The sequence below is a fragment of the Lichenostomus cassidix genome, unplaced genomic scaffold (assembly GCF_008360975.1).
Source record: "Lichenostomus cassidix isolate B80296 unplaced genomic scaffold, HeHo_3.0 HiC_scaffold_35, whole genome shotgun sequence".
Lineage (NCBI taxonomy): Eukaryota > Metazoa > Chordata > Aves > Passeriformes > Meliphagidae > Lichenostomus > Lichenostomus cassidix.
In genome coordinates this window covers 982,256-994,177 of record NW_028147256.1, presented here as the reverse complement: position 1 = coordinate 994,177, position 11,922 = coordinate 982,256, and the positions used below count along the sequence as shown (strand labels likewise).

Here is an 11,922-nt window from a genome sequence, read left to right as displayed (position 1 = left end):
TCCCCCAAAATCCTCCAAAAAATCCCAAAAAATTCCCCAAAAATTTCCCCAAAAATTTCTCCAAAAATTCCTGAAAAATTGCCCCAAAATGCCCAAAAAATTCCCTCAAAATTCGCCCAAAATTATCTCAAAAAATTCGCAAAAAATCCCCAAAAATTCCTCCCAAAATTCCTGAAAAATTGCCAAAAAATTCCCTCAAAATTTGCCCCAAATCCCCCAAAATTCCCTCAAAAAATTCCCAAAAAATCCCAAAAAAATTCCTCCCAAAATTGCCCCAAAAATTCCTCCCAAAATTGCCCCAAAATTCCTGAAAAATTGCCGAAAAAGTCCCTCAGAATTTGCCCAAAATTCCCAAAAAATTGCCCCAAAATCCCCCAAAAATTCCTCAAAAAATTCCTCAAAAAATTCCCCAAAAAATTCCTCCCAAAATTCCTGAAAATTGCTGAAAATTTGGCTCAAAATTCACCCAAAATCCTCCAAAATTCCCTCAAAAATCTGTCTCTAAAAAAAAATCCCAAAAAATCCCCAAAAAATCCCAATTTTTTTTCAAAATTCCTGAAAAATTGCCAAAAAATGGCTGAAAAATTCACCCAAAATCCCCCAAAATGTTCTCCAAAAACTCTCAAAAAATTCCTTCAAAATTCAAAAAAATTGCCCCAAAACTCCCTCAAAAAATCCCCAAAAAATCCCCCAAAAATCCCATAAAATATCTCCCAAAATATCCCCCAAAAATCCCCCAAAATTACTTCCAAATTGCTGAAAAATTCCCTCAAAATTCCCCCAAAATTGCCCACAAAAAACCCCCAAAATTCCCTCAAAATTATCCCAAAATCCCCCAAAATTTCCCGAGAAATTCCTTCAAAATTCTCTCCAATTTCCCCCAAAATTCCCTCAAAACTCCCGAAATTCCTGAGGAGCTTTGAGGGGATTTCCCCCCAAAAATCCCAAAAATTTGGGATTCCCCAGGAAGGGAAAATTCCAATTTTTCCCCTTTTTTTGCACTATATTTATAGGGGGGATTCCTGAATTTTGGGGCAGAATTCCCAGATTTTGAGGCAGAATTACCAAATTTTGGGGCAGAATTCCCAGATTTGGGGCAAAATCCCCAAATTTTGGGCAGAATTCCCGGATTTGGGGCAGAATTCCAGAATTTTGGGGCAAAATTCCAGGATTTTGGGGCAGAATTCCCGGATTTTGGGACAGAATTCCCAGATTTTGGGCAGAATTCCAGGATTTTGGGGCAGAATTCCTGGATTTTTGGGCAAAATTCCCAGATTTTGGGGCAGAATTCCCAAATTTTGGGGCAGAATTCCCGAATTTCGGGCAAAATTCCTGGATTTTTATTTTCTTGGGGAGGAACTTTTGGGATTTGGGGGAATAAAGCCATGGATGGACTTGCTGGAGTTGTTTTTGGGAACTGGGATTGAACTGGGATTGAACTGGGATGGACTGGTTTATACTGGGATGGACTGGTTTATACTGGGAGGAAAAACCGTGGTGGTTTTGGGGTGAGAAATGAGAATTTTTGGGGTGAAAATGGGGATTTTGGGGAGAAAAAGGGAACTGGTTTATACTGGGAGGCACTGGGAGGGACTGGGAGGAGATTGGGATGGAACTGGGAGGGAACTGGGAGGCACTGGGAGGGACTGGGAGGGAACTGGGAGGCACTGGGAGGGACTGGGAGGGAACTGGGAGGAACAATCACGGTGGTTTTAAGGCGAAAAATGGGGATTTTGGGGGAGAAAATGGGAACTGGTTTATACTGGGATGGACTGGGAGGAGATTGGGATGGACTGGGAGTTACTGGGAGGGACTGGGAGGGACTGGGAGGAAAAATCACAGTGGTTTTGGGGCAAAAATGGGGATTTTGGGGAGAAAATGGAAACTGGTTTATACTGGGAGAGACTGGGAGGGAACTGGGAGTGACTGGGAGGGAACTGGACCTGAGCCTGGGTGAGCTACTGGGGATACTGGTTATACTGGGAGGGACTGGGAGGAACAATCGCGGTGGTTTTAGGGTGAAAAATGAGAATTTTTGGGGTGAAAATGGGGATTTTGGGGAGGGAAAGGGAACTGCTTTATACTGGGAGGGACTGGGATGGACTGGGGGAGACTGGGATGGACTGGGATAAACTGGGAGGAACTGGGATGGACTGGGATGGACTGGGATTGAGCTGGGAGGAAAAATCTCGGTGGTTTTCAGGTGAAAAATGGAGATTTTGGGGAGAAAAAGGGAACTGGTTTGTACTGGGATGGACTGGGAGGGACTGTGGGAGACTGGGAGGAGATTGGGATGAACTGGGCGGGACTGGGATTGAACTGGGATGGACTGAGAGAAACTGGGAGTTACTGGGAGGAACAATCGCGGCGGTTTTCGGGTGAAAAATGGGGATTTTGGGGTGAAAATGGGGATTTTGGGGAGGGAAAGGGAACTGGTTTATACTGGGAGGGACTGGGATGGACTGGGAGAAAACTGGGATAAACTGGGAGGGACTGGGAGGAAAACTCATGGTTTTGGGGTGAAAAATGAGAATTTTCGGGGTGAAAAATGAGGATTTTTGGGGTGAAAAATGGGGATTTTGGGGAGGGAAAGGGAACTGGTTTGTAACAGTTTGGGGACAGTATGGGACAGCGAGTGACACTTTGGGGACAGTTTGGGGACAATTCTGGCAGAGTTTGAGGCAGTTTGGGGCAGTTTTGGGGCGGTTTGGGGAGAATTTAGGACAGCGAGTGACACTCTGGGACAGTTTGGGATAATTTGGGGACAATTTTGGGGCTGTTTGGAGATAATTTGGGAGAGTTTTAGGGGAGTTTGTGGCAGTTTGGGGACAGTTTGGGACAGTTTTGGGACAGTTTAGGACAGTTTGGGGACAATTTGGGACAGTTTGGGACAGTTGAGAGAGTTTGGTGACAGTTCGTGACAGATGGGGACAATTTGGGGACAGTTTTGGGGCAATTTGGGATAATTTTGGAGAGTTTTGGGGGAGTTTGGGGACAGTTTGGGGACAATTTGGGACAGTTTGGGACAGTTGAGAGAGTTTTGGGACAGTTTGTGCCAATTTGGGGACAGTTTGGGGACAGTTTGGGACAATTTTGGGACAATTTTTGGGCAGTTTTGGGGCAGTTTGGAGATAATTTCGATGAGTTTTAGGCTATTTTGGGACAGTTTGGGGACAGTTTAGGACAGTTTGGGACAGTTTGGGGACAATTTGGGACAGTTTGGGGACAATTTGGGGACAGTTTGGAGCAATTTAGCAGTTTTGGGGCTGTTTGGGGACAGTTGGGGAAAATTTTGGGATGATTTTTGGGCTGTTTTGGGCTAATTTTGGCTGGTTTGGGGCAGTTTGGGACAATTTTAGAGTTTGGGGACAGTTTGGGACAGCGAGTGACACTTTGGGGACAGCTGGGGACATTTCTGGGGCAGTTTTGAGCTGTTTTGGGGCAATTTTGAAGAGTTTTGGGACAATTTGGGGACAATTTGGGGATAATTTGGGATAATTTGGGACACTTTGGGGACAATTTGGGGACAACGAAGGAATTTGGGGACAAAAGGGAGGAATTTGGGGACAATAAAGGAATTTTGGGGACAAAAGGGAAGAATTTGGGGACACAAAATATCATTTTTTGGCCAAAATTTGGGGACAAAAGGGAGGAATTTGGGGACAAAGGGGGAATTTGGGGACAATAAAGGGATTTGGGGACAATAAAGGAAATTTGGGGACAAAGAGGAGAAATTTGGGGACAATAAAGGAAATTTGGGGACAAAAGGGAGGAATTTGGGGACACAAAATACCATTTTTTGGCCAAAATTTGGGGACAAAAGGGAGGAATTTGGGGACAATAAAGCAATTTGGGGACAAAGGAGGGAAATTTGGGGACAATAAAGGGAATTTGGGGACAAAAGGGAAGAATTTGGGGACACAAAATATCATTTTTTGGCCAAAATTTGGGGACAAAAGGGAGGAATTTGGGGACAATAAAGCAATTTGGGGACAAAAGGGAGGAATTTGGGGATAATAAAGGAATTTTTGGGGACAAAAAGAAGAATTTTAGGGACAGTAAAGGAATTTGGGGACAATAAAAGAATTTGGGGAGAAAAAAGGAATTTTTGGGGACAAAAGAGAGAAATTTGGGGACAAAAGGGAGGAATTTTGGGACAATAAAGGAATTTTGGGGACAATAAAGGAATTTTTGGGGACAAAAGAGAAATTTGGGGACAATAAAGGGAATTTGGGGACAAAAAGAAGGAATTTGGGGACAAAAGGGAGGAATTTGGGGACAATAAAGGAATTTGGGGACAATAAAGGAATTTTTGGGGACAATAAAGGGAATTTTGGGGACAATAAAGAAGAATTTCGCGACACAAAATCTCATTTTTTTGCCAAAATCCTTTATTTCTGCCCCTCCCCCCCCAACCCCAAAAAACCCAAAAACCACCAAATAAATATCCAAGAAAATTCCATTAAAAAGGGGAAATTTGGGGGAAATTTGGGGAATTTTTGGGGGAAATTTGGGAATTTTTGGGGGAGAAGGTTGGTTATCACACAGTGATAATTTTGGGGTTTTTTTAGGGGATTTTAGGGGATTTTGGGGAGTTTTCAGCTGTACAAATTTACAAATGGGGGAAATGCTAAAAACTGGGGAAATTATCCCAAAAAATGGGGGAAAATCCCAAAAATTTGAGGTTTCTCTGAAGGGAAAGAATCCCAAAAATTGGGGGGAAAATCCCAAAAATTGGGGGGAAAATATCCCAAAAAATGGGGGAAAATCCCAAAAATTTGGTGAAAAATCCCAAAAATTGGGGGGAAAATATCCGAAAATTTTGGGGAAAATATCCAAAAATTTTGGGGGAAAATCCTTAAAATTTGAGATTTTTCTGAGGCGAAATAATCCCAAAATTTGGGGAAAAAATCCCAAAATTTGGGTGGGAAAATATCCAAAAGTTTTGGGAAAAATCCTTAAAATTTGAGATTTTTCTGAGGGAAAAGAATCCTAAAATTTGGGGAAAAAATCCAAAAATTGGAGGGAAAAATATCCCAAAAATGGGGGAAAATCCCAAAAATTTGGGAAAAAAATCCTTAAAATTTGAGATTTTCTGAGGGGAAATAATCCCAAAATTGGGGGAAAAATCCCAAATTGGGGGAAAAATATCCCAAAAAATGGGGGAAAATCCCAAAAATTTGGGGGAAAATATCCAAAAATTTTGGAAAAAATCCTTAAAATTTGAGATTTTTCTGATGGGAAATAATCCTAAAATTTGGGGAAAAAATCCTAAAAATTGGGTGAAAAATCCCAAAAATTGGGGGGAAAAATATCCCAAAAATGGGGGAAAATACCAAAAATTTGGGGGAAAAAATCCAAAAATTTTGGGGAAAAAATTCTTAAAATTTGAGATTTTTCTGAGGGGAAATAATCCCAAAAATTGGGGAAAAAATCCTAAAAATTGGTTGAAAAATCCCAAAAAATTTGGGGGAAAATATCCAAAAATTTGGGGGGAAGAGGAAAGAATTCCTAAAATTTGGGATTTTAGGGAGAAAAAAAAATCCCAATAATTGGGGGAAGAAAATCCCAAAATTTGGGGGGAAAAAAATTATAAAAAGTGGGATTTTTGATCTGAGGGGGAAAAAAAATCCTAAAAAAATGAGGGAAAAAAATCCTGAAAATTGGGGAAAATCCCAAATTTTTTGGGGAAAAAATCTCAAAATCTGGGGGGAAAAAACCTTAAAATTTGGGTTAAAAAAATCCCAAAATTTGTGGTGAAAATCCTAAAATTTGGGGAAAAATCCTAAAATTTTGGGGGAAAAAATCCTAACATTTGGGGTAAAAAAATCCCAAAATTTCGGGGGGAAAATCCTAAAATTAGGATTTTTCACCAAGGGAGAAAAAAAAATCTCCAAATTTAGGGGAAAAAATCCCAAAATTTTAGGGGAAAAAAATCCCAAAAATTTGGGGGAAAATATCCAAAAATTTTGGGGGAAAATCCCAAATTTTGGGGGGAAAAATCCCAAAATTTGGGGGAAAAGTCCTAAAATTTGGGGGAAAAAATGCCAAAAATTGGGGGAAAAATCCTAAATTTTTTGGGGGGAAAAATGCCAAAATTTGGGGGAAAATCCTAACATTTGGGGGAAAATAAATCCCAAAATTTGGGGAAAAATCCTAAAATTTGAGGGGAAAAGTCCTAAAATTTGGGGGAAAAAATCCCAAAATTTGGGGGAAAATCCCAGAAAGTGGGGGGAAAATCCCAAAAATTGTGGAAAAAAATCCCAAAATTTGGGGAAAAATCCTAAAATTTTGGGGGGAAAAATCCCAAAATTGTGGAAAATATCCCAAAAATTGGGGGGAAAATGCTAAAATTTGGGGTAAAAAAATCCCAAAATTTGTGGGGAAAATCCTAAAATTTTTTGGGGAAAAAAATCCCAAAATTTGTGGGGAAAATCCTAAAACTTGGGGAAAAAATCCTAAAATTTGGGGAAATCCCAAAATTTGGGGAAAATCCCAAAATTTGGGAGAAAATCCCAAAATTTGGGAGAAAAATCCCAAAATTTGGGGAAAATCCCAAAATTTGGGGGAAAAATCCCAAAATTGAGGGAAAATCCCAAAATTTGGGAAAATACAAAATTAGGGGAGAAAATCCCAAAATTTGGAGGAAAATCCAAAAATTTGGGGAAAAATCATAAAAATTTGGGGAGAAAAATCCCAAAATTTGGGGGAAATCCCAAAATTTGGGGAAAAAAACCTAAAAATTTGTGGAAAAATCCTAAAATTTGGGGGAAAAAATTCCAAAATTTGGGGGAAATGATGGGAAAAACCTAAAATTTGGGGGAAATCCAAAAATTGGGGGAGAAAATCCCAAAATTTGGGGGGAAAAAAATTATAAAAGTGGGATTTTTGATCTGAGGGGGAAAAATCCTAAAAAATGAGGGAAAAACCCTGAAAATTGGGAAAATCCCAAAATTTTGGGGAAAAATACCAAAATCTGGGGGAAAAAACCCTAAAATTTGGGTAAAAAAATCCCAAAATTTGTAAAATCGAAATTTGGGAAAAATCCTAAAATTTTGGGGGAAAAAATCCTAACATTTGGGGTAAAAAAAATCCCAAAATTTCGGGGGGAAAACCCTAAAATTAGGATTTTTCACCAGGGGAGAAAAAAAAATCTCCAAATTTAGGGGGAAAAATCCCAAAATTTTAGGGGAAAAAAATCCCAAAAATTGGGGGAGAAAACCCCAAAATTTGGGGGAAAAAAATGCCAAAAATTGGGGGGAAATCCTAAAATTTGGGGGGAAAAATGCCAAAAATTGGGGGAAAAATCCTAAATTTTTTTGGGGAAAAATCCTAAAATTTGGGGAAAAAAATGCCAAAATTTGGGGGAAAATCCCAAAAAGTGGTGGGAAAATCCCAAAATTTGGGGGGAAAAATCCCAAAATGTGGGGGGAAAATCCCAAAAATTGTGGAAAAAAATCCCAAAATTTGGGGAAAAATCCTAAAATTTTGGGGGGAAAAATCCCAAAATTGTGGAAAAAATCCCAAAAATTGGGGGGAAAATGCTAAAATTTGGGGTAAAAAAATCCCAAAATTTGTGGGGAAAATCCTAAAATTTTTTGGGGAAAAAAATCCCAAAATTTGTGGGGAAAATCCTAAAACTTGGGGGAAAAATCCCAAAATTTGGGGAAAAAATCCCAAAATTTGGTGGAAAAATCCTAAAATTTTGGGGTAAAAAAATCGCAAAATTTGGGGGGAAAAATCCCCAAATTTGTCCCTAATTTGTCTGGAATTGTCCCAAATTTCTGCGGACGGAGGTGACAAAAGTGACAAAAGCCACCAGGTGTCCCCAGGTGTGTCCCCAGGTGTGGCACACCTGGCTGGGAGGTGACAAAAGCCACCAGGTGTCCCCAGGTGTGTCCCCAGGTGTCACCTCAGGTGTGGCACACCTGGCTGGGAGGTGACAAAAGCCACCAGGTGTCACCAACGCTTCCGGAAGTCACAAATGTCACCTCAGTGCCACCTCTGTGCCATTCCTTGGTGTCACCAAATGTCACCCAAGTGCCACCAGGTGTCCTCAGGTGCGTCCCCCAGGTGTCACCAGGTGCCACCAACACCCCCGGAAGTCACAAATGCCACCTCTGTCCCATTCCTTGATGTCACCAGGTGTGTCCAGGTGCCACCAGGTGTGTCCCAAGTGCCACCAGGTGTCCCCAGGTGTCCCCACCACGCACAGGACAACTGCCACCACCCCAAGGCCACCTCTTGTCCCATTTCTCGGTGCCACCAGGTGCCACCAGGTGTCCCTAGGTGTCCCCCAGGTGTCACCAGGTGTCCCCCAGGTGTCACTAGGTGTGTCAAAGGTGTCCTCAGGTGCGTCCCAAATGTCCCCCAGGTGTCACCAGGTGCCACCAACACTCCCGGAAGTCACAAATGCCACCTCTGTCCCATTCCTTGGTGTCCCAGGTGCCACCCGGTGTCACCAGGTGTGTCCCAGGTGTGTCCAAATGTCCCCCAAGTGCCACCAGGTGTGTCCAAATGTCCCCCAGGTGTGTCCAGGTGTCACCTTGAGGCCACCAAGACCCCAGAAGTCACCGATGTCACCCTGCTGTCACTTCCTGTCCCATTCTGCGGAGTCCAGGTGTGTCCAGGTGTGTCCCCAGGTGCCACCAGGTGCCACATCACCTCCCCAGAAGTCACCAATGCCACCCTGGTGCCACCTCTGTCCCAATCCTCAGCAGTCAGCGATGTCCCCAGGTGCCACCAGGTGTGACCAAATGTCCCCCAGGTGTGTCCAGGTGTGTCCCAGGTGCCACCAGGTGTCCCCAGAAGTCACCAATGTCACCCTGGTGCCACTTCTGTCCCAATCCTCGGTGTCCCAGATGCCACCAGGTGTATCCAGGTGTGTCCCAGGTGTATCCAGGTGCCACCAGGTGTGTCCCAGGTGTATCCAGGTGCCACCAGGTGTGTCCCAAGTGCCACATCAAGGCCACCCACTCCCCAAAAGTCATCGATGTCACCCTGATGCCACCTCTGTCCCAATCCTCGGTGTCCCAGATGCCACCAGGTGTGTCCCAGGTGTGTCCAGGTGCCACCAGGTGTGTCCAGATGCCACCAAGTGTGTCCCCAGGTGTGTCCAGATGCCACCAGGTCTGTCCCAGGTGTCCCCAGGTGCCACCAGGTGTGTCCCAGCTGTCCCCAGATGCCACCAGGTGTGTCCCCAGGTGTGTCCCAGCTGTCCCCAGGTGCCACCAGGTGTGTCCAGATGCCACCAGGTGTGTCCCAGGTGTGTCCAGGTGCCACCAGGTGTGTCCAGATGCCACCAGCTGTCCCCAGGTGCCACCAGGTGTGTCCCCAGGTGTGTCCCAGGTGTGTCCAGGTGCCACCAGGTGTCCCCAGATGCCACCAGGGGTGTCCCAGGTGTGTCCAGGTGCCACCAGGTGTCCCCAGATGCCACCAGGGGTGTCCCAGGTGTGTCCCAGGTGTGTCCAGGTGCCACCAGCTGTCCCCAGGTGCCACCAGGTGTGTCCAGGTGCCACCAGGTGTGTCCAGATGTCCCCAGCTGTCCCCAGGTGCCACCAGGTGTGTCCAGGTGCCACCAGGTGTGTCCAGATGCCACCAGCTGTCCCCAGGTGCCACCAGGTGTGTCCCCAGGTGTGTTCCAGGTGTCTCCAGATGCCACCAGGTGTGTCCCCAGGTGTGTCCCAGGTGTGTCCAGATGCCACCAGGTGTGTCCCAGGTGTGTCCAGGTGCCACCAGGTGTCCCCAGATGCCACCAGGTGTGTCTCAGGTGTGTCCAGATGCCACCAGCTGTCCCCCGGTGCCACCAGGTGTGTCCCCAGGTGTGTCTCCAGGTGTCCCCAGGTGCCACCAGGTGTGTCCCAGGTGTCTCCAGATGCCACCAGGTGTGTCCCCAGGTGTGTCCCAGGTGTGTCCAGATGCCATCAGGTGTGTCCCAGGTGTGTCCAGGTGCCACCAGCTGTCCCCAGGTGCCACCAGGTGTGTCCAGATGCCACCAGCTGTCTCCAGGTGCCACCAGGTGTGTCCCCAGGTGCCACCAGGTGTGTCCCAGGCGCGTCCCCAGGTGTCACACGAACACCTTGGCCAGGCTGTCGGCGCCGCCGCTGGCGCTCAGGTGCAGCTGCGGGTGGAAGGCCACGCCCAGCACGGCCTCGTCGTGTTTGCGGCGGTGGGCGGGGAGCTCCTGCAGGCAGGTGTGCTGGCACAGGTGCCACAGCCGCAGCGAGCCGTCGTGACCTGCGGGGACAATCGGAGACACAGGTGACACAGGGGACAGCGTTTGGGACGTTGGGGACACCGTTGGGGACAGTGGGAGATACTAGGGATACACCTGGGGACACCTGGAAAACATCTGGGGACATCAGGGACACACCTGGGGACATTGGGGAAACACCTGGGATAGGTGGAACACACCTGGGGACATCAGGGACACACCAGGGGACATCAGGGATACACCTGGGGACACTAGGGACACACCTGGCGACATCAGGGAAACATCTGGGGACACTAGGGATACACCTGGGGACACTAGGGACACACCTGGGGACACCTGGGATAGGTGGGGAGACACCTGGGGACACTCGGGATACACCTGAGGACACCTGGGAAACATCTGGGGACACCTGGGGACATCAGGGAAACACCTGGGGACATCAGGGATGCACCTGAGTGCAACAGGGAAACACCTGGGGACACTAGGAATACATTTAGGGACATCTGGGGACACTAAGGATACACCTGGGGACACTAGGGACACACCTGGGGACACCAGGGATACACCAGGGGACACCTGGGACAGGTGGGGAAACACCTGGGGACATCAGGGAAACACCTAGGGACACTCGGGACACACCTGGGGACACTGGGGATACATTTAGGGACACCTGGGACAGGTGGGGAAACACCTGGGGACATTGGGGACAATGGGGACGTTGCTAGGAGCTCCTGCAGGCAGGTGTGCTGGCACAGGTGCCACAGGCGGACAGAGCCGTCGTGACCTGCGGGGACAAGGACACAGGTGACGTCATTTGGGACGTTGGGGACATTGTTGGGGACAGTCGGAGATACTGGGGACACACCTGGGGGGTTAGGGACACACCTGGGGACACCTGGGGACACATTGGGGTGCTTGGGACACACCTGGGGACACCTGGGGACATCTGGGATACACTTGGGGGGGTTAAAGCACACCTGGGGACATCAGAGACACACCTGGGGACACCTGGGGGGCGTTAGGGACATACCTGAGGACACCTGGGGACACCTGGGGGGGTTAAAGTACACCTGGGGACATTAGGGACACAGGTGACATCCTGGTGACACCCAGTTGACAATGACAGTGACAATGACACACACAGGTGACACTCAGGTGACAATGACAATGACAATGACAATGACAATGTCACTGCCAGACATCAGCAGAGCCCCGCTGGGGTCCAAGGCCAGGCAGCTGACAGAGTCACTCAGGTGACAATGACACACACAGGTGACACACACAGGTGACAATGACACAGGTAACAATGACAATGACACAGGTGACACACAGGTGACACACACAGGTGACAATGACACACACAGGTGACACACAGGTGACACACACAGGTGACAATGACACACAGGTGACACACAGGTGACAATGACACACACAGGTGACACTCAGGTGACAATGACAATGACACACACTGGTCAGTTGGTCACTCACTGCCGGACATCAGCAGAGCCCCGCTGGGGTCCAAGGCCAGGCAGCTGACAGAGTCACTCAGGTGACAATGACACACACAGGTGACACACAGGTGACACACTCAGGTGACAATGACAATGACACAGGTGACACACACAGGTGACAATGACACACACAGGTGACACACAGGTGACACACACAGGTGACAATCAGGTGACAATGACAATGACAATGGTCAGTTG

At 46.8% G+C, this 11,922-nt stretch overlaps 2 long non-coding RNA genes across 2 annotated transcripts in view; both read left to right on the top strand.

Annotated features, from left to right (window-relative positions):
* Window positions 1-7,609: 7,609 nt before the first annotated feature.
* LOC146424001 (uncharacterized) lies at window positions 7,610-8,143 on the top strand. The gene is made up of 3 exons (XR_014847189.1): window positions 7,610-7,796; window positions 7,867-7,956; window positions 8,084-8,143. It is a non-coding gene; the product is annotated as an uncharacterized LOC146424001 (long non-coding RNA).
* Window positions 8,144-8,222: 79 nt separating this feature from the next.
* The window catches only part of LOC146423999 (uncharacterized), a 16,302-nt gene continuing 12,602 nt past the window's right edge, over window positions 8,223-11,922 (top strand). Inside the window, exons 1-2 of the long non-coding RNA XR_014847188.1 lie at window positions 8,223-8,269; window positions 8,343-8,538. This is a non-coding gene — a long non-coding RNA (uncharacterized LOC146423999). The remainder of the gene's footprint in view (window positions 8,270-8,342; window positions 8,539-11,922) is intronic.